Raw genomic sequence first — 23031 nt, forward strand, 5'->3', positions numbered from 1 at the left:
AGGCAGCAAAGAAATAGGGAGAACATTTGAAGGGATTGACGGGTCGAGAGCGTTTCTTTATGGATTGTTTCAGGGCTCTGGGGATGTGACCATATTGAAGGGACACGTTGATGGCCTGGGTGACCTCTGACAATAGGTCATGGGAAACGTCCTCCAGCACAGACAAGGGCACCGGATTGAAAGAGCTGCCGATTTAAGTTGATTTATTGACCTGCTGATTGTCTCCTCTGAAAATCGGGGGAATGACGACTATTTGGGGGGGGGGGGGGCACACAGCTAAAGCCCCTGTCGGAGCTGTGCTGACTGGTGCAATGGCCTGAGCAGCCAGCAAATCATTCAACCTCATGGTTTCAATATTAGTGACAAAAAACATTGATAGTGAGTCGCATCAAATAAGGGCCAACAGGTCAAACTGCGTTAAAAAGATCTATATTTTACCAAGCGGGTTACACAAATGTGACATGAAACATGTTCAGAGTAGGTTTAAGAAAATGCATTTTTGCATCACGTGAATGTACATCCTAAAAAGTTAACTCACTCTCGACAGTTGCAAAAATGCACTAAGCACTCGGCATGAGACTGCATTGCTGATAATGGTGACCAGAGCCCTTAGGTGTCCTTCTGGGTCCTGTCCCCCCACCCCACCCCAATAGCCTTCAGCCCCCCCCCCCCCCACTCCCAGCACTTGCCGTTTGGCCCCCACTGGCCTGTGCCATCTCACAGGCCTGCACTTAATGTTGTTTGTCAGTTGACCACTCTCACTAAGAGCTTTTTGAGTGCAATACCCGGCCCACTGTCAGGGTTCTAATTAACCATGTTCAAGTTACTGGATACTTTCTTGAGTCCTCAGTACGGGGTGCTGGAGCTCAAGGGAGGGTTGTGGGGGGGATAGAGATGGCAGTGCACAGACCATAAATGAGAGACGAGGCAAAGTAACTGAAAGATGGACAGGTAGGAGTGTGCATGGGCGGGTCTGTCTGCTGCAATGTACCTGGTGTGTTTGGCGGGATGCGTGCGTTGTGGCAGGGGGGTGAAGGCCAGGCGATCCTCTAGGAGACTGAGTGACGGGAGGGAGTTCCAGAAGGTGGGTGCAAGGACGGAGAAGCAGGCACCTCCTAGTCTGGAGAACTTGAAAGGGGGGACTACAGGAGGTGTGCAGAGCCTGATCTGAGGATTTGGGTGGGGTGGTAGTGTGAGCTTGTTTTGGAGGAATACAGGGCCTTTCTTGTGGACAGAGCGGTGGGTAATGCACATGGCTTTGAAAGAGGCCCGTCGGCTGATGGGCAGCCAGTGAAGAGATGTGTTCTCTGGAAGAAGAGTGCCAGGAGGGGCCTTGCTGCAGAGTTTTGGATCAGTTGGAACTTTCTGAGTTGAGCTGCAGGCGTGCCTAGATAGAGGGTATTAGAATAGTCGAGGCGAGAGAGGATGATGGCCATGATTGCAGAGACTCTATGGGGGTACGAGAGATATGGAAAAATGTGCTTGAGAATCTGGAGGTGGAAGGTGCATTATCTGGAGACTGCATTGAAGGGGCGAGAGAGGGTTATGTCCGAGCTAAAAGTGAATCTTAGGTTTTTGAGTTAGGGGGATGCAATGGGTGCAGTTCCTAAGGAAGGCGTCCAAGGGGTAGGTTGGAGAAAGAGCAGTTTTGCCGCACATTAGGATTTCAGTTTTTCTGGTGTTGAAGAGGAGGTGGTTGTTCGTCATCCAGTGGTCAATGTCTGAGAGGCAAGATGCCAGATCGAGTTATGGTGAAGATGGGTAGTTGGGAATCTTGAGGAGTGTCATCGGCATAGTTGTAACAGGTGAGATTGTGGGAGCGGATGAGCGTGGGGAGGAGCGAAAGGAAGAGGTTGAAGAGGAGGGGGGAAGAGGCAGGCTCGCTGCGGGACTATGTGGGGGACTGGGCAGGGGCAGAGGAGAAAGGATGGAGAACAGTGATTTGGGAGCAGTCCGAGGGAAAGAGGATATCCATCTGAGGGCGGAGTCCCTGATGCCTAGGTCGAAGAGTGTTTGTGAGGATGCAGTGGTTGATCGTGTTAAAGGCTGCCGAGAGGTTAAGGAGGATGAGATCGGCACAGCCCCCAGAGTCTGCTGTTCTTTTCACATCGTCCCAGGTCGAGACATGGGAGGAATCAGTTCCTTGGAGGGGTCTGAAGTCAGACTGGGAAGATTAAGAAGGCCGTGGGATTCTGCAAAGAGCCCGAGCTGGGAATAGGCTGTGTGATCTATCAGTTTGGCTATGAAATGATTATTAGAAATGGGGCGATAATTGGAGGAGAGGTGGGGGTCAAAGCAGGGCTTTTTAGTAGCAGTTTGAAGCGAGAGGTTTTGTATGCTGCTGGGAATCTCCCAGATGTTAATGAGTGGTTGATTATAGATCTGGCGAGGGCGCCTGCGCAGGTGGAGAGAATGTTTTTTTAGGAGGGCCAGGGGAAGGGGGCAAGGGTCTCCCATGGCTCCTGAGCGGCGGCTATTAGAGGGAAGCCTTAAGAACTCAGGATGGGAGACTGCTGATAAGGAGCTGAAGAGTGTGCGTGTCAGGGGCATGGGACGGGGTGCGGGCAGGAGCAAGGGGCAAGGGGCAAGAGGGGATCATTAAGTGCTGATGGCGAGGTTCCTTTCAACGGCTATGTTGAAGGAGTGGTCAGACAGGGTGTCGCACAGTGCTTAGGATACGGGCGCGGAGAGGAGGCACAGAGGGGTGTCTTGAACTCGGAGATAGAGCCGAGTAAAAGATAGGAGTGATCAGTCCAGATCAGGGTGTGGGTGAGGGGGGAGGTGATCAGGTTGGACGAGCTGAACACTACATCTAGGGTGTGACCTATAATCTGTGTGGGAGCCTGATATGAGTTGGGTCATATTGAGGGCTTCCAGGATGTCAAGGAGATGACTGGTCATGGAGCTGTCGGGGGTGTTGATCCAAATGTTTAGGTCAGCAAGGACGGTATGCATGCGATGAGATCGGGATGGCTGCTACAAAATCACTCAGAGAGCCTGCAAAAGTTCTGTTGTAGGCCAGGGGTCTGTATAGGGGGAGGAAACTGAGGGAGAAAGTGGGTGACAGTTGGAATTGGACTAGCAGGGATTTTTCTCCACGTGTGAGGTGTCGTTTGTGGAGGATGCCTATTCCACCGGCTCGTCTGGCTCTGTTGTGTGTGAAAATCAAGAAAAAACAACAGGGTCAATTAGGCTTGAAAATCCGGGAATGCTACTGCCTTCCCAAACCGTAGAACAAACGTACTGGTACACAAAAAACGGTTCACTGGGAGTACAAAGGTCTGATTGCAGTTGAAGGCAAAAGGGAGTGGTTGTGGCGACTGAAAAATAGCCCCAAACATGAGAACCAAGATGGTGAGCTGTTCTGGCCCTCAGGAAGGGCACCCTATCCCTGCAAGGGGGGGTGCCTATCCCTAGACAGCGGATGGTGCAACGCCCATCTAAGAGGGATAGGAGGAGAGACTATCCCTGACTCTCTACAAAGAATGTGGTTCTCTTTACAACACACTCAATTCTGTAAACAGCAGCCTAACAAGCAGGGGGGGAGGAGCAACCAACTGTTGTGTGTGATCAGGGAGTAGCCTGGGGGAAGGCCACATGTGCAGGGGGTGGAAGTCGTCCGAGTACTAGGTTTTGGTGATGAAGATGTCTGGGTTTTCGTCGGAGAGAAGGTCAAAGATAATGGGTTTGTTTCCGACGATTGATCTGGCGTTGATGAGGATGCACAAGAGAGGGTTTGGAGGGCAGTGTTCTGAGGAGGGGGGAGTGGGCTTGTGGAAGGAGATGCTGTGGTTAGGCATGGGGTGACGGGGGAGGGGTAGGAGAGGGAGAAGCGGGGGGCGGAGGGGAGATGAAGCGGAGGGAAGAGCATGGATGCTTGCAGCATGGGGAGGAGTGCGGGAGGGAGGAGGAGTTACTAGGTTAGAGGAAGAGAAGATGGAAAGGGTTGGGCAGAGCGGGAGGGCGTAGGGATGTAGGAGAGTGGAGAAAGATGGGGTTGTGGGGGAGGGTGGGAGAAGTGCGGCAGGGGCTGGGAAAAGAGGGTCTTCTGTGGCTGGGCTGATGGACGGGTGTCAGTGGTGTTTGGCTGAGGGCCTGCTAAATTGGGAGTTTTAGCCTGGGCTGTGCGGGCTGCGCGAGCTGTGCTTACGGAAGTAAAAGTTGTGCGTCAGGTAAGAGGGGTTCAGGCAGGGAGATGGGGAGGGGGCAGGAGTGATAGTGGAGTGGGGGGGGACAGTGGAGTTACCAGGGGAGAGAAAAGGGATTTGGACAAAGTTGGGATAGTGCCGAAGGATGGAGGAGGGGGGGGGGAATCAGGGGAGGTGGGCTGAGAGAAGAGGGCACTTGAGTGGGAGATGGGGTGAGGAGCCTGGTGGGGGCCAACCAAGGATTGCTATGGTGGGGGGGGGGGAAGGAGAGGAGGACAGTGTGGAAGAGGGAAGGTCTTCTGGTTTCTGATACTCCAGAGGGAAAACTCTGGCCCTTCAGTTGTTTGGCATGGTGGAGGAGTAGGTGCGGCGTGCAAGGAGGGGCTAAGGGGTGCAATGACTAATGTGATCTGGGGTTTAGATGTGCACCGGGCCCGAAATGTGGGCACAATCACAATATGAACAGCCTAAGATGCAGACACAATAACAAAGTGAACAATGTTTGAAAACACCTAGAATTAGACAGCGCACAGGACCTAAATAGCAGAGATTATCCCAACAGGACGATTGTTTGCTAAAGCCGGCAGCTTCAGAGGTGCACAGGGCAACCACAATGCGAGACAAAACACCTGGGTTCAGAAGGTGAACAGAAACAATCAGGGCATGGGCAGTGGTTTGGCACGTGGTCGCACTTAGGGCACAGATTGTGCAGGTGTTGGGGCGGGGGGGGGTGGTGGGAGGTAGCCAGTGGCGGTAAAAATAATTGCCACTGTGTAGGCGGGAGTGAGGAGGGGGGTAAGTGTTCTGGGAGAAGCACAGAAAGCAGGGGCGGGTGAGGTTGGAGGCAGAAGAGGGCACACCTGGAAGGCTGGCTGCCAGAGGGTGGGAGGCTTTATCAGGGGGGGGGGACTTCCTTTAACAAACAGGCTAGATACAAGACATGGCTGGCATAAACATGTTCGCCTGCATATGTTAATAGGCCATGAGAGTGGTGGGGTTTTATTGGAGTACAATAATGGCTGTACACCCAGCCCATGCCACACTTGCCTTTTCTGTCACTGTAGGTTGTCTGCGTCAGTCGTCCTGGGCTATCGCTGTTCCTACATGCTGGATACACGATTGTTTTCCAAGTGTGCAGCTTACACTTTCATTGAAAAACACAAAAAAAGACGTTTCCAAAACTGAAACATGCTTCTTAAACTTACATCCGCCCGTTTTCTTTATAGCGTGTTTTCGTTTTTTGACCATCACACAAATACCCTGCGATTTTTGTGCATCTTCCTTTGTGTTTTATCACACGACACATAGCTAAAGATGTTACATGCTTGTCACACTGCTTAGTCACAAATCAATGCTTCTATTGTGCTGACAGCGGTTATTAGGAAATTAAACTGTGGGCTGATGGGTGCCAACTTTTGATTTTCACTACGGGGGCAGACTTTCGCCAACCTGGCCCTAAATATAAGCAAGCGACCAGCCCAGCCCGTCCCCTGGCCGAACACATTATATAGCACTTGTTTTTAAAAGAGTCATGTGATTACCGGCCAGTTTTGAATATATATATATATAACATCTCCGCAGCAGGGGGTAAACAGGGATGGGCTGCCCAAGAGGAGCTGCCCTTCGCTGTGGCCCTTTGCTGGCTGCCCAGGCAAGGGTATGGCCTGTAAAAGGCCAATAAATGGGCTTCCTGGTCACATGTGAAATGGAGAGACTGGCTGCATTAAAATGCCAGTCTAGCAACATAATAACAGTTACCAGGCATGCTTTATATTAGATGCCCAGTAAAAATAAATGCCATGCCTGACCCATAGCCCCCCGTGCCTCACACGATCAATGTAAGCCATGGTATTTTTAACTCAGCATCTATCATAGACGCCCAGTAGAAAAATGCTGTGCCTGACCCCTGGGCCCCTAGGCCTCCCAGTGCCTCAGATGCACACAATGCAATAGTGTGCATGCGAGGCACTGGGGGGCCCGGGGTCAGACAAGGTCTTTTTACAGGGCATCTATCATAGATGCCCAGTACAAAAATATCACGCCTGCCCCTAGGCCCCCAACCCCTTGCATAGAGAGAGCTGATTTTAGTCAGTAGGGTGACTGGGGGTATGGTGGGTTGCAACAATGGCATTTTAAAAATGCTTTTGATGCACAACCCTCCTCCCTCTCACCCGCCAGAATCAGTTCCCTGGCCCAGCACAAACACACACGCACACATTCACACGCAGCATGCACTCGCTCATTCAGACACGCACTCATCATACACTCACTGTTTACACACAACACAAGCATACGCGTACACACATCAGATTAACTCACCATCTGCCCCGGTCTTCAAGTTTCCTCTCAGCGGTCCAGCTCCTGTGTAACACGAAAAAAGGAACCAGGAAGCAAAGATCGCTTACTTGTTCTTGCACATCCACGTAAGAGCCGGAGCGCCAAGGATGAAGCTCAATGCTCCGTTGGTGTGTGGGGGGAGGTGCAGGAGCCGCCGCTCGCACATACAAACATGCAGTTCGCCAGCTAGCATCCCCAATGGGCCATGCAAGGCTGGGGAAGCAATGCCATTGGACACGGCCGGCTGGAGAACAGAATTGTCAAAGAGAAACCGTGTTCAAGCCAGCCCAGGAGTGCAAAAAGCAGCTGAGGGAGCGCTCCGTGATTACACTGGGTTGGCTCCTCGACTCCCCCATAATGGGCAGGAGGGGGGGGGGGTGCCAGTGCATCGGGGCCCCTTGACCCGTTATGGAAGAGCCGCCGCTGGTACATCCTCAGTGGGTCAGAGTGGAGAAGAAATACTGTGGACTTGGAAGTCATGTAGATGAACTGCACTGCTGGTAATGCAGGGATTTATTTTGAGCAGATCAAGGGATCCATAGGCACCCCCTCCCCCCCACTGAAGAAGGGGGTTGCTCAGCTTGTTGAGTGACTGCTGCCGAGATGTTATATATTTAAAACTGGCTGTTAATCACATGACTCTTTGCAATTCCCTTATGAAAAACAAGTGCTATATAATGTGTCCGGCCAGGGGACGGGTTGGGCTGGTCGCTTGCTTATATTTAGGGCCGGGTTGGGGAATTTCTGCCCCCGTAGTGAAAATGAAAAGTTGGCACCCATCAGCCCACAGTTTAATTTCCTAATAATCGCTGTCAGCACAATAGAAGCATTGATTTGTGAATAAGCAGTGTGACAAGCATGTAACATCTTCAGCAATGTGTCGTGTGATAAAACACAAAGGAAGGGGAAAAAAACCACACAGGGTATTTGTGTGGGAGTCAAACAATAAACTAAACACACTTTAAAGAAAACTGGTAAATGCCCATTTAAGAAGCATGTTTCAGTTTGGAAACGTCTTTTTTGTTTTTTTCCCAATGAGAGTGGAAGCTGCAGACTTGGAAAACAGTAGTGTGCCCAGCATGTAGGAAGCCGGCTTTTAACAGGGATAACCCCCACCCCAGTGCTATACATGGCCCATTGATTGCTGTGCTAAGAAAGAACCCCAAGGCCCATAGGCCTCGAGGCCTACAGGCGAGGTGGCGCGTTACTAAGAATTAAAATAAATAAACAAATACAGGCTAAGCAAACACACGAAGGAGCATCTTTATGACTCCTGGAAAGAGGTCTTTGCAAGAGGGGTGGGAGGGCAGGCCACCAATTGGGGGGAAAAGCAGAAAATGGGGTGGGGGAATTGCCCACCTCTAGGAACTCCTATGTTCTGGCGCTCAAACCCCACCTAGTGCTGAAAGTATTGCACGGAGCACATCTAGGAAGGAACACAAAGCTTTATAGGAGTTTGGGTATTTACAAACCCTTTGACTGAACAGGGCCCTGCTAATCCCAAAACCGTTCACACCCATTCCCGCCCCATTCCCCAAGGAGACCTTTGAGCCAGCTCAAGCAAGCAGTAACATCAAACTTTGGCCTACCAGTATTATAACTAAGCAGTCTTCTGAGAGTTAATAGCTTAATATATTAATACAATGTTCTTAACCAAGTCTGCCTTCAGTTCTTGTACTGATGTCCTGTTCAAAGCAAGCAGTGGCAAAGCCGAAACGTTTGGTTTGTGTCCAACTATCGGATACGCAGTACTGCCACCATGCACATAGGTAATCGTGCCATTTGCCAGCTGTTGCCACCATATGGGAGGTAGGAACACTGATGGCAGTCCGGGGCAAAGGCCGAACCAAAGCACTTTCCCAATAAATGTTTGTACAGCACTCTGTTCCTTACTAGATAGGTTTCGAGTTACAGGAGTCGCAGACTTAAAAGATAGGTAAATGTTTTCGCATCTGGTTGCGGCAACAGTCAACACTCAAAATAACTGCCGAGTGTGAACGTTTCCAAGAGAGTAGTGGGAGCCTAAAAGCCGAGACTGATCGATTACTCCACCACTGCCCAGGGACGTCATTTGGGGGTCGCCAGGGGTCGCAAGTGCGACCTCTGTGGTCTCCCTTGCGACCTCTGTGGTCTCCCTTGCGACCTCTAATAAAAAAATGAAAAAAAAATGTGATTTTTTTTTTTTTTGGTAATGCAAGCTCCTGGATTGTGGCTCTTTAATTCTGGATTGGCTGGCTTTCTTGTTCAGGCCCCTTAAAAAAGAAGAAAAATAAGAACAGGAGTGCCACAAGTCTAACACTTGCAGCACTGACCCTAAATAAGAAAGAATAGGAATGCCAAAAAATGTGTCTTTCTGGAATTCTGTACAATAATTGCTAGACTCATAGGTTTATTTCAGGCACACTTCAGGGGGTGAGTCACTGATTTAGTCTGTTCTTAAATGCCTCAACTCAGCCTTTCATCCTTCTGAGGTCGATAAATGGGTACCAACACAGGTTGGGTGATATTGGGTGTATATTTCTTCTATGTAAAGCGCTTAAGCGTAAGTGCTATATAATAACACATCATTATCATTTGGTCATGAACGTCTGCTTGCATTCACAGTAATTTGGTAATATGGGCCCATACACACTGATCTTAACAATACATATGGCGATCCATTCTTGTATGAAATGTACATCACATTATAGTGATATCGTAACCATATTTTTCATAGTGTATAATGCTATGTGATGCCACTTCCGCTTTTGTCAAACGGTGAAAGGTCATGTTCCATCGCTTCCTGCGAAATCACTTCGGGGTGGGGTCAAATGACATCACTTCATGTGATGTCATCAGGGGGGTCAAGGGTCATATGATGTCACTTCCGCTACCCCTGGCATTTTGGTTAAATGACGTCCCTGCCACTGCCCCCTTTAAATTCTGTTAGAGGTTTTAAACTATTGTGACAAAGTGCCCTGTGTGACTGAGGGGGTGAATGGTGGGGTTGCAAAAAGGACACTTGGTCTCGGGAGGATAGCTCAGGGGCAACGTGCTCGCCTTGGAATCAAGATGAGGCAGAGTAACATAGGTTCAATCCCCGGGTCCGCGCTTAGAAACCTCTGGGTATTAAGCGCATAATAAATAACCCATCATCATAGGATAAATGGTAGCAGCACACTCGGCTCCCCTTGCTGAGGCTGCTCTAGAATCCATTTAAATCAAGGGGGGGGGGCTCCAATATAGTCAGCCAGCAACTTAAAGAGCAAGAGGGAGTTAGGAACTCCAATATGGTGGACGTGGTTCCCAAAGCTGCGGCCCAGACACACAATTCCCAAGTTCCCCATAAGATCCCCATTCACTGGAAGGAGGGGCCAGGGACCTGTACAAGCCGAAGGGTGCAGGTCTACGAAGGGTTGGTGATTTTATTTTTTTCGGCCGAATGGTAAGTTCGCTGAAGATTTTGGGGTCAATTCTGTCGCTTTATTTTTACCACAAGCAACAGAGGGAGACCTCCCAAAGGCCTCCCTCACTCTCCACCCCCTCCTTCCTATATACCTTACCATCTGCCTGTAAAAATAAAAGTGGCAAAAATGAATTCAGTAAAGTTGCCATTTGGCAAAAGTGTGCACTATCCAAGGGCTCAGTTAGCAGGTGCCGGCAGCAGGAGGAAGAGCGGCATCATTGCCGGCAGCATGAAGAAGAGCGGCATCAGTGCCGGCAGCAGGAGGAAGAGCGGCATCAGTGCCGGCAGCATGAAGAAGAGCGGCATCAGTGCCGGCAGCAGGAGGAAGAGCGGCATCACTGCCGGCAGCAGGAGGAAGAGCGGCAGCAGGAGGAAGAGCGGCATCACTGCCGGCAGCAGGAGGAAGAGCGACATCACTGCCGGCAGCAGGAAGAAGAGCGGCATCACTGCCGGCAGCAGGAGGAAGAGCGGCATCACTGCCGGCAGCAGGAGGAAGAGCGGCAGCAGGAGGAAGAGCGGCATCACTGCCGGCAGCAGGAAGAAGAGCGGCATCACTGCCGGCAGCAGGAGGAAGAGCGGCATCACTGCCGGCAGCAGGAGGAAGAGCGGCAGCAGGAGGAAGAGCGGCATCACTGCTGGCAGCAGGAGGAAGAGCGGCATCATCAGTGCCCGCAGCAGGAGGAAGAGCGGCATCATCAGTGCCAGCAGCGGGAGGAAGAGCGGCATCACTGCCGGCAGCAGGAGGAAGAGCGGCATCACTGCCGGCAGCAGGAGGAAGAGCGGCATCAGTTCCGGCAGCAGGAGGAAGAGCGACATCAGTGCCAGCAGCAGAGGAAGAGCGGAAGAGCAGCATCATCAGTGCCAGCAGCAGGAGGAAGAGCGGCATCAGTGCCGGCAGCAGGAGGAAGAGCGCCATCACTGCCGGCAGCAGGAGGAAGAGCGGCATCAGTGCTGGCAGCAGGAGGAAGAGCGCCATCATCACTGCCGGCAGCAGGAGGAAGAGCGCCATCACTGCCGGCAGCAGGAGGAAGAGCGCCATCATCACTGCCGGCAGCAGGAGGAAGAGCGGCATCAGTGCTGGCAGCAGGAGGAAGAGCGGCATCAGTGCTGGCAGCAGGAGGAAGAGCGGCATCAGTGCTGGCAGCAGGAGGAAGAGCGGCATCACTGCTGGCAGCAGGAGGAAGAGCGGCATCAGTGCTGGCAGCAGGAGGAAGAGCGCCATCATCACTGCCGGCAGCAGGAGGAAGAGCGCCATCACTGCCGGCAGCAGGAGGAAGAGCGCCATCATCACTGCCGGCAGCAGGAGGAAGAGCGGCATCAGTGCTGGCAGCAGGAGGAAGAGCGGCATCACTGCTGGCAGCAGGAGGAAGAGCGGCATCAGTGCCGGCAGCAGGAGGAAGAGCGGCATCATCACTGCCGGCAGCAGGAGGAAGAGCGCCATCACTGCCGGCAGCAGGAGGAAGAGCGCCATCATCACTGCTGGCAGCAGGAGGAAGAGCGGCAGCAGTGCTGGCAGCAGGAGGAAGAGCGGCATCACTGCTGGCAGCAGGAGGAAGAGCGGCATCAGTGCTGGCAGCAGGAGGAAGAGCGGCATCAGTGCTGGCAGCAGGAGGAAGAGCGGCATCACTGCTGGCAGCAGGAGGAAGAGCGCCATCAGTGCTGGCTGGAGAAAGGAAGAGAAGACGCCGGGGAAGGAGGTAAAGGCAGGAGACGCGAGCAGAACCCCTCGGCCCTGGCCAGAGCAGGGGGCAGACTGTTGGAGGAGAGCCCCAGATGGCTAGGGTAAGCAGGAGATACTAGGCTGCAGGGAGGACCTAGAGGCTGGGTAAACACAAGCACAAAAACCAGGGCGTTAAAAGACCCAGAGGGCTGGGTAAGAAGGAGACACCAGGCTTCAGGGAGAGCCTAGGGGCTGGGTAAACACAGGCCCAAAAGCTGGGGAGGTAAAAGACCCAGAAGGCTGGGGTAAGAAGGAGACGCAGGGAGGGAGGACCTAGGGGCTGGGTAAACACAGGCCCAAAAGCTGGGGAGGTAAAAGACCCAGAAGGCTGGGGTAAGAAGGAGACGCAGGGAGGGAGGACCTAGGGGCTGGGTAAACACAGACCCAAAAGCTGGGGAGGTAAAAGACCCAGAAGGCTGGGGTAAGAAGGAGACGCAGGGAGGGAGGAGCTAGGGGCTGGGTAAACAAAGGCCCAAAAGCTGGGGAGGTAAAAGACCCAGAAGGCTGGGGAAGAAGGAGACGCAGGGAGGAAGGGCCTAGGGGCTGGGTAAACACAGGCACACAAGCTGGGGAGGTAAAAGACCCAGAAGGATGGGGTAAGAAGGAGACGCAGGGAGGGAGGACCTAGGGGCTGGGTAAACACAGGCCCAAAAGCTGGGGAGGTAAAAGACCCAGAAGGCTGGGGTAAGAAGGAGACGCAGGGAGGGAGGACCTAGGGGCTGGGTAAACACAGGCCCACAAACTGGGGAGTTAAAAGACCCAGAAGGCTGGGGTAAGAAGGAGGACCTAGGAGACAGGGAAGTCCAGAAAGTTGCAGAAACAGGGAAGAAGCCGAGAACAGCCGTGGTTATGAGGAAAGTGCCCAAAGGGATGACGAGTTAGGAGAATTGGAAGAAATTGGGACTAACTTAAGTGGTGTGAGAGAGGGGCCCAAAGGGGTGAAGGAGTGGGGGATAAACAGCGATTGCAAGAAACTATTGATGAGCGATGGATCAGGAAAGAACAAGCGATAGAGGGAAGTGAATCAGAGGGGGCACAGGAAGTATTGAAGGAAGAGATGGAGTGGAGAAACCTCAGGAAAGTAGAAAAGGGGGTGACGGAAATAAGTGAAAGGAGCACGATGGGTATCCTCCAAGAGGTGAAGAGGGGGGTGTGGGGGGTAGTAGGAGAAACGCAGGAGGTGAAGGGGGCTTTTAATGGATTAGAAGGGGGCTATTGGGGCACGGGGGGGGGAGTGGAGAATTGTTAGGGTGGAGCTATAGACAAAAAGGGTGTATCCAAGAAGACAAAATCCAAACGCTAAGCATTTGTGGGGTGAGATTCGAGACGAGATGCTGGGGAGGAGGGAGGGATTGGGCTAGGTGCCTGGAGGAGCCAAACCCTGACACAGGGAGGGCATGGGGGGTGCAGCGAGAAGCCTGCCCCAACCTTAGGGCAGTCTCCTGTGATCCTGTGTTACCGGCTTATCCTGGAAGACCCAGACCTCATGGCCTCCCTTAAAGAACCTTTCCACGGTCTACAAAGATGGCGCTAGCGCCTGGCATCAAGAGAAAAGGAAAAGGGACCCCCAAAAACTGTACAAAAAGATAGGGCATGGGAACCCCTTAGGACCCAGGACAGTGAGTTTACAAGCATTGTGTGGATTTGCTGGGAGCATTCAGGCCCTGGACTTGGGGAGCACCAGCAGAACATGTGTTGGAACACTTTACTTTCACGAGAGACATTTGCCTAGGATACCCGATCCCACAGCACTACCCCGCGAACAAGAACCACCAGCCCGACAACCTTCCGCGTAATTAAGGCACAATCTGTTTATCTTGGCTAATCCTGTACACGTTTAGTAATAAAACCCTCTGTTAATCCTATGCCCTGGTCTGTCCCGTGGTCGATCGATGTCTGCTGTGTGACACCATCTTTTAAAAGTATAATGTATGTATTTGCGAGGAATTGCTGTATATCTATTTTTGTATTCATATATTGACATTTTGAGCAGAGTGCGGGGAGTCTCCCTTTTTTCTTGATTTTTCAGCTTTTTTAACGTGATTGTACTTTGAAAATTGAAGTTGATGATGTTATTTTGCTTTGGAATTTTAGAATTTCTATGCTATTTGGATTATTTATTTTTTTAGGACTCTCCTGTTCGTTTGTGTTTTAATCAGAATTCTATTTCTTGGTTTAAAACTTTCTAAAAAGCTTACGTTTTTTTTTAACCAAATGCTAAAAAAATAATCGATTTTTGTATTCATATATTAACATTGTATTTATGAAAAGTTTTTTGTAATTTGAAGCGTGTTTTTTAAGGTTCCTTGACACAAATAAAGTTTTAATGAATTCTTGACATCTTGTCCAATGACGTACGAATTAAAGACTAGAAGACAACCCAGAAGCAATCTGGGTGCGAGAGTCGAACCCGGGCCCAAGGGGCGGGTAGGGGCACCAAAGGCCTGGGTTGGGAGAGGATGCGGACTCTAAAAGGCCTTAGGAAGGGTGGCCACAGTCTCAGGAGAAAACACTTTGGCCTTCTCTGTGGTTAACAGGGACCTTATCCAGGATCTCGGCAGTCGTACATGTGCCGTAGAGTTCTCCTTTTGAGTTCTCGGCACGGTGCTATGCTCTTAGATTTGCTGTTTTTTTTCCTGCAGAGTTTTTTGCTGAATATTTTTGGCCGAAAAAAACTCATTGATAGTTTTTTTTGGGGGGGCTTCCACCCCAAGCCCCTCTTCCCTATTATCTAGTCCCTATTCCGCACACCCCTTACCTACCCAAGCCCCATCCCCCACATTCTTTATTAGTTGGTTTTTTCGGTCGAATATTTTTGGCAAAAAACTGAAGAAAAAAAAAGCCTGGCGATGTAACTACGTCGTACCCTCGGCACAGAAGGGTGCCTCAGTGTTTACGAACGGGCACACAAGCTATGCCAACTGTCCTTCAATGTGCCCGCAGGATGGCCAGGCTTCAAAGGTACAGTGTGCAACTACTCATGCCTGGATCGCCTCCGCAAAACAAGACACTGCACACCTGGCCTGGGACCGAATGTTATTTTTTAGGACCAACTTGCATGGTGGTGTTAGAAATCGTCTGTAATGGTGTCCTCTGGGGACGCTGAAATGGCACACTTTACGTTAATGGCAAACCATGACATTTTCAGCACGTTATTAAACGCCAGAATGCCCGATTGTGATTTATACGAGTAGACGAATAATCGTTCCATTGACGATAGCTTTTTCCCCCCACTATGTCTCTTTTTGGGTTTTGGGCTCTCCCTCTCTCTGGCCCCATGTCTCCCTTTCTCGCAGCCTCCCATTTAGTCCCCCCTCAACCTCTTTCTTTCTCTCGCTCAGTCTCCCCCTCTCTATCTCTGCCCCTTTCCTTCTCTCCCTCTCTGCCTCCTGTCTCTCTGCTACTCGCTCTCCCTCCAACTGCCCCCCTCTCTCAATCCCTTCCTCTCCCTCTGTCCTTCTCTCCCTCTCTGCCCCCGTTTCTCTGCTCCTCTCTCTTTCTCCGACTGCCTGCCCTCCTCTGTCCCCTCCCTCTCAGCCCCCCCAGAGACGTCATTTAGGGGTCGCCAGGGGTCGCAACTGCGACCCCAGAGATCTCCCTTGCTACCCCTTTTTACTGATTTTTTTTTTTATTGAGGATCCTGTCCTGTGCTGTGGCTGGCAGCATGTGGCTCTTTGTTTCTGGAGTGACTGGTTTTCTGATAGCTATAGCCGCCAAGATAGCTCAGTGGGTTGAGCGCTCACTGCTGCAATGTGCGTGTGATCTGCAGGTTGCTGGTTCGGCTCCCAGCAAGGTCAACTCAGCCTTTCATCCTGCTGAGGTTGATAAATGAGTACCGATACATGTTGGGCGATATTGTATGTATATTTGTTCTATATGAAGCGCTTTAGCCTAAGTGCTGTATAATAACACACCATTATCGTTTGGCCTTGGACGTCTGCTTGCATTCACAGTAATTTGGTAATGCGGGCCTATACGCACTGATGTCAACGATACATATGGTGATCCATTCTTGTATGAAATGTATATCACTTTACAACCATATTTTTCGTAGTGTACTTAGAAACAATGCTATGTGATGCCACTTCCTGTTTTGTCAAGGGGTGAAAGGTTGTGTTCCGTCGTTTTCGGTGGTGTCACTTCAGGGTGGGGGTCAAATGACAGCACTTCCTGTGAGGTCATCAGAGGTCAAGGGTCATGTGATGTCACTTCCGCAACCAGTGGCATTTTGGTGAAATGACGACCCTGCCCCCGTCTCTCTGCTCCCATTTCTCTCCTTCTCCCACTCTCTATTAGTCTGTGTCTCTCTCTCCATACCTCGCTCAGACTCCCTCCCTCTCGCTCCCTCTCTCCCTCTCTCCCTCCCTCCCTCCCTCCCTCCCTCCCTCAGTCTCGCACCCTCCCATGTCACAGGCCACAAATGACTAGTTGTTCTCATGAATAACTAATGGGACCAGACTGCGTGTTATGTACCCGAAGGGCACAAAACACGGCTCAGGAATAAAGTCCTCGCACTCCGGTTGGCTGCCAAGCCTGAATTTGGAGGGAATTAAAAAACCAAATGAGAGAAGGTTTCTCTCAACAAAGCAGTTCTAGACCACTCCCAAATAACTGATATCACAGAGATGCAGACATCCACGGGGAGTGGGCCACGTTTTGAGGTGTAACAGAACGCTTTGATTTTCGGGCACAGACCAGTAGCGAGACTCCTGGGCACAGGGTTGGTCCTGTGCGCTTTCGTGGCCACCCTTTGGATGCAGGCCCTTTTATCTGGAATAAGCAGGGGAGGAATTGGGCTGGAACAAGACCGGGTGCAGCTCCAGCAAAGGGTGTCTTGCCGTACGCTGTGAGGCTCGAGGCCACCCTCCCACCTCACCTGCATGAAGTCGGGAGGTGGGGGGTTAAGGACCACGAGTCAAGTCCTAAAAATTAAAGAGGGGGGGGGACTCATCTACAAACACAATGATATGGCACTTATAACGCGCCTATACACAAGTGTTTCAAGGCGCGATGAGGCAAGGGAGGGGGAACAGAGGGAAGACAGACAACGATCCTACTAGGCCAGGTGTCATTCAGATCGCGCAAGTGCGTGGGAAGGGGGAAAAGTGCGGGGGTGGGGGAGAAGGGACAGTGCAGTACATGGGAATAGAATAATAACAATATGTGAAAATAACGGCCAGAAGGTGGCAAGTGCAAAGGTGAGTGCAGACATCAGGTGTCAAGTGCTGGTAGTGGGACAGTAGGGACACTGACATCGCCAGAAATTATCATATCAAGGTGAAATTTGCACATTTCATTAAATTGGCTTTGCCCAACCACCAAATTGCGCAGGACGAATGACATTTGCCTTTCATAAAGTCAACACCCAAACAAAAAGGATATTTTCTTGTAATAGTGTTTTTGAAAACGTTAACATGTGTGCATGGTTTAAACTCCAAGAACCAATGCAGATGTTTTCCCTGGATCTTGCGGCACCGAAATGGCACATTTCACCTTTAGGCGATTGTTCTCTTCCTTCAGGTGATACCGTTTAATGGTGAAGTGTCGGGCCTGCAAACCGGACTACTGTAGTTCGAGCTTTAATTCATGAATTCAAAGAGGAAATTCAATGTTTCTCATTTAACCCGTGGAGGGGGTAGGGGGGGGGCGCGGAGTCCACCCACGTGTACATTTTCGCCGTTTCCAGTACTGGCAATAAGGGAGGCTTGCACAGCTATTCTTGGCGTGGACTTGAGGCTATGGGCCTACAGGGGTGTCCTTGCCAAGGGGCTATAGGCCTACAGGGGTGTCCTTGCCAAGGTCTGCCCAGAGGTCTTGGAGAAGGTTGGTACTATGAATCTTAGCTGTGGGCTAGCACACTTTGGCAGTCGGGATGCTTGGTCAAGGGGTTTAATGATGCCGGCTTGCAGGGCATACCTTGGTGTTGAGGGCGGGAGGCACTTCCCCGGCAGGTGGGTGGCCTAGTGACCGGAAGTGGACTCCCATATAAAGGAGCCAGCTCTACGCATGCAGAGACTTGCTTGCCACCCGCTTGGCACACTACGATTCCAGGGATCACACTGCCACAGAGGCAGTGATGCCAGTATGCAGGGGTTTCCTTGGGGTGTTGTGCGGCATCAGCTTGGATGGGAGCTGGCGAAGGGGCGGGCACTCTTTCCCCACCACCAGATGGAAACCTATCACCTTGAGGTCATATAGATGGTATACAGCGATATTAACCTATTCACTATCAAGGAAGGATAGCTCAGGGGCAACGTGCTCGCCTTGGAAGCAAGATGACGCGGAGCAACACAGGTTCGATCCCCGGGTCCGCGTTATAAACAACCTATCACATCATATCACAATAACAAATCCAAAATAAGGAAAAAATGACAAATTATTTTATTTGATAAAAGTATATATGGGGGTTGGGTAAGGATTAAAACAGGTGGTGAGGGGTTTGGGGTGTAGTAATAAAGCTAAGAAAGCTGGGGGAGCGGGGGCTGGGGAGGCACCCCCCCAAATTAAAAAACAAAAACAATTAGACATGTTTTCGTTATTTTAAATTTGATTAAAAAAAAGTATTCGTTATTGTTGTATTCGTTAAGATCACATGGAACCGTATAGATTACCTTAGCACATGGCTAGTGACTCAAGCTTGCAGGCAAGTCCTTGTCACTGGGGTGAGGGTGCTCCTGAGTGCTGGCAAGGACTCACCGGTGAGCTATGGGGACTGCATGTGTCAGGAGTCACCCGCGCGGAGACAGTGGCGTCGCACCCCTCCCCGTCAGCCCGTTACTCCCTGCATGCAATGCTTGGTTGCGGTCTAGTCTTTCTACTGGCTGACTTTCAGGCGATTTCCGGAGTCTACGTATGTGATAGGATAGGTTATTTATAACGTGCTTAATACCCAGAGGTTTCGAAGCGTGGACCCGGGGATCGAACCTGTGGTGCTCCGTGTCGTCTTGCTTCCAAGGTGAGCACGGTGCCCCTGAGCTATCCCTCCCGCGACATAAGGGCTGTGAACCGCAACGCTGCATGTGGCAACACTGTGGGTGAATCCTGCCTCCTCCTGCACGTTGACAGGGACACTCCTGGTGTTTACTGTGCCCTTGCCTCCCTGTTTTTTCTCCCTTTCACTATGATCCGGTTATCACGTTCGATTCCTGGTCGTCTCCGGACTAACCTACGTGCCCCAGTGAGTCCAGCTTCTGCCAGGATTTTTTTGTTGTGGTTCCTTTTCCGCGGGACCATTTGTTGCTGCCCCTGGAGCTCTTCCTGCATCTCATCTCATCTCCTGCTTGCCTTCGGATACTCCTGCATCTCATCTTATCTCCTGCTTGCCTTCGGATACTCCTGCATCTCATCTTATCTCCTGCTTGCCTTCGGATACTCCTGCATCTCATCTTATCTCCTGCTTGCCTTCTGATACTCCAGCATCTCAACTCCTGCTTGCCTTCTGATACTCCAGCATCTCATCTCCTGCTTGCCTTCTGATACTCCAGCATCTCATCTCCTGCTTGCCTTCTGATACTCCAGCATCTCAACTCCTGCTTGCCTTCGGATACTCCATCATCTCATCTCCTGCTTGCCTTCGGATACTCCAGCATCTCATCTCCTGCTTGCCTTCGGATACTCCTGCATCTCATCTTATCTCCTGCTTGCCTTCGGATACTCCAGCATCTCATCTTATCTCCTGCTTGCCTTCTGATACTCCAGCATCTCAACTCCTGCTTGCCTTCTGATACTCCAGCATCTCATCTCCTGCTTGCCTTCGGATACTCCTGCATCTCATCTCCTGCTTGCCTTCGGATACTCCTGCATCTCATCTCCTGCTTGCCTTCGGATACTCCAGCATCTCAACTTCTGCTTGCCTTCTGATACTCCAGCATCTCATCTCCTGCTTGCCTTCGGATACTCCTGCATCTCATCTCCTGCTTGCCTTCTGATACTCCTGCATCTCATCTCCTGCTTGCCTTCTGATACTCCTGCATCTCATCTCCTGCTTGCCGTCTGATACTCCTGCATCTCATCTCCTCCTTGCCGTCTGATACTCCTGCATCTCATCTCCTGCTTGCCTTCGGATACCCCTGCATCTCATCTCCTGCTTGCCTTCGGATACTCCTGCATCTCATCTCCTGCTTGCCTTCGGATACCCCTGCATCTCATCTCCTGCTTGCCTTCGGATACCCCTGCATCTCATCTCCTGCTTGCCTTCGGATACTCCTGCATCTCATCTCCTGCTTGCCTTCGGATACTCCTGCATCTCATCTCCTGCTTGCCTTCTGGTACTCCAGCATCTCATCTCCCGCTTGCCGTCGGATACTCCTGCATCTCATCTCCCGCTTGCCTTCGGATACTCCTGCATCTCATCTCCTGCTTGCCTTCGGATACTCCTGCATCTCATCTCCCGCTTGCCTTCGGATACTCCTGCATCTCATCTCCCGCTTGCCTTCAGATACTCCTGCATCTCATCTCCTGCTTGCCTTCGGATAGTCCTGCATCTCATCTCCTGCTTGCCTTCTGATACTCCAGCATCTCATCTCTTGCTTGCCTTCTGATACTCCTGCATCTCATCTCTTGCTTGCCTTCTGATACTCCTGCATCTCATCTCTTGCTTGCCTTCTGATACTCCTGCATCTTATATCTTGCTTGCCTTCGGATACTCCTGCATCTCATCTCCTGCTTGCCTTCTGATAATCCTGCATCTCATCTTATCTCCTGCTTGCCTTCTGATACTCCTGCATCTCATCGCCTGCTTGCCTTCGGATACTCCTGCATCTCATCTCCTGCTTGCCTTCGGATACTCCAGCATCTCATCTCCTGCTTGCCTTCGGATACTCCTGCATCTCATCTCCTGCTTGCCTTCGGATACTCCTGCATCTCATCTCCTGCTTGCCTTCTGATACTCCTGCATCTCATCTCCTGCTTGCCTTCGGATACTCCTGCATCTCATCTCCTGCTTGCCTTCTGATACTCCTGCATCTCATCTCCTGCTTGCCTTCTGATACTCCTGCATCTCATCTCGTGCTTGCCTTCTGATACTCCTGCATCTCATCTCCTGCTTGCCTTCGGATACTCCAGCATCTCATCTCCTGCTTGCCTTCGGATACTCCTGCATCTCATCTCCTGCTTGCCTTCGGATACTCCTGCATCTCATCTCCTGCTTGCCTTCTGATACTCCTGCATCTCATCTCCCGCTTGCCTTCGGATACTCCTGCATCTCATCTCCTGCTTGCCTTCGGATACTCCTGCATCTCATCTCCCGCTTGCCTTCGGATACGCCTGCATCACATCTCCTGCTTGCCTTCTGATACTCCTGCATCTCATCTCCCGCTTGCCTTCTGATACTCCTGCATCTCATCTCCTGCTTGCCTTCTGATACTCCTGCATCTCATCGCCTGCTTGCCTTCGGATAGTCCTGCATCTGATCTCCTGCTTGCCTTCCGATACTCCTGCATCACATCTCCTGCTTGCCTTCTGATACTCCTGCATCACATCTCCTGCTTGCCTTCTGATACTCCTGCATCGTATTTCCTGCTCGCCTTCGCCTACTCCTGCATCTTATCTCTTGCTTGCCTTCAGATACTCCTGCAGCTCATCTCCTGCTTGCCTTCGGATACTCCTGCATCTCATCTCCTGCTTGCCTTCAGCTACCCCTGCATCTCATCTCCTGCTTGCCTTTTGATACTCCTGCATCTCATCTCCGGTTTGCCTTTGGCTACTCCGGTTTGCCTTTGGCTACTCCTGCATCTCATCTCCTGCTTACCGTTGTCTACCCCTGCATCTCATCTCCTGCTTGCCTTCGGCTACCCCTGCATCTCATCTCCTGCTTGCCTTCGGATACTCCTGCATCTCATCTCCGGTTTGCCTTTGGCTACTCCGGTTTGCCTTTGGCTACTCCTGCATCTCATCTCCTGCTTGCCGTCGTCTACCCCTGCATCTCATCTCCTGCTTGCCTGCGGCTACTCCGTCATCTCATCTCTGGTTTGCCTTTGGCTACTCCTGCATCTCATCTCTTGCTTGCCTTCGGCTACCCCTGCATCTCATCTCCTGCTTGCCTTCGGATACTCCTGCATCTCATCTCCTGCTTGCCTTCGGATACTCCTGCATCTCATCTCCTGCTTGCCTTCGGATACTCCTGCATCTCATCTCCTGCTTGCCTTCGGCTCTTCCTGCATCTCATCTCCTGCTTGCCTTCGGCTACTCCAGGGACCAGTAACCCCAGGGTGGTGACTGCTCTGAGCTCAACACATCTTGAACTGCTGGGGATGTGAAGGCATCATGAAGCAAGACACAGACAACAGATTCAAAGTTCAAACTAAAATACTTTATTAGATCAAATATCGGGATGGATGAAGGCCTAACTTGCCCTATGCTAAGGTGGGATGTCCCTACCTGAACAAAACTAAGGATAGTCTGAGTCAAAGAGTTCAAATTAAAGGTCTGCCTGTGTCCAAAACCTATACTTGGCCTCACAACTAAAGCTAAACAACGTGTAGGTATGTCAATAATCAAAGAAATAGTGATCAACCCAAAGTTCTGAGCTACTTCCCTCTCTAGCTTCTTCTTCAGCTCCCCTCCCCCAAGTTCAAAAAAATTCCACAAAAGTCTCAAGATTACCTTTCTCCAGTTCAAGGCAATAAAGTTCCACACAGTCCTTGGGGTTCCCTTCCCCAAGTTCCAAGCAACACAGTTCAAAAGAAATAGGTCTAGAGAGTGCGTCCTCAAGACAGCACTTGCAATTCCTCAAGTTTCAGGGTTCCCTTCCACAAGATTTTAATTCAGCAACAGCCCCCCTCCATCGACCCCCTTTAAGGACTGCTCAGAGTCCTGTCTGGTCCAGTCAGGCCACTGGAGGCCATACGCGAGACCGCCCTACACAGTATGTACTGCTCCATATATATGTGCCCAAACATACAATTACTCTAAAAAGTCGCAAACTCTGCCAAAATCTAGTGTGCCGCCTACCTACTTTCTCCCCGATGCCCAGCCCCATCCTTTGACCCTCAGCAAGATCACAGCTCCACTGCCGTATGGTGCCCTGGGACTCCATTCCTTGTTCCAGGAAGCACAGTGACATGAGCAGAGCATCACACACTCTCACGAGCTACCCTTACCAAATGGCTGCTCCGCCTCCTCTCTACAGTAGAAACAAATGCCTTATGATATGGCATTTATAACACTCCTATACACAAGTGTTTCAAGGCGCTACGAGGCAAGGGAGGGGAACAGAGGGAAGACAGTCAACGTTCCTACTAGGCCAGGGTTAATTCAGATTGCGCAAGTGCATGGGGAGGGAAGAGAAGTGCGGGGGCAAGTGGGAGAGGGCAGTGCAGTACATAGGATACGAAAATAAATAACTGAGTACGGCCAGCAGGTGGCAAGTGCAAGGGTAAGTG

The 23031-nt window shown here is 51.1% G+C and overlaps 1 protein-coding gene and 1 pseudogene across 2 annotated transcripts in view; both read right to left on the reverse strand.

Moving 5' to 3' along the window:
- The window catches only part of TMEM63C (transmembrane protein 63C), a 398663-nt gene that overhangs the window by 235637 nt on the left and 139995 nt on the right, over positions 1–23031 (reverse strand). The gene's annotated exons all lie outside the window — the stretch shown is intronic.
- LOC138527224 (keratin-associated protein 4-3-like) lies at positions 10236–10571 on the reverse strand (annotated as a pseudogene).

The sequence above is a fragment of the Ambystoma mexicanum genome, chromosome 14 (genome assembly GCF_040938575.1).
Source record: "Ambystoma mexicanum isolate Mex_15411 chromosome 14, UKY_AmexF1_1, whole genome shotgun sequence".
NCBI classification, from domain to species: Eukaryota; Metazoa; Chordata; class Amphibia; order Caudata; family Ambystomatidae; genus Ambystoma; species Ambystoma mexicanum.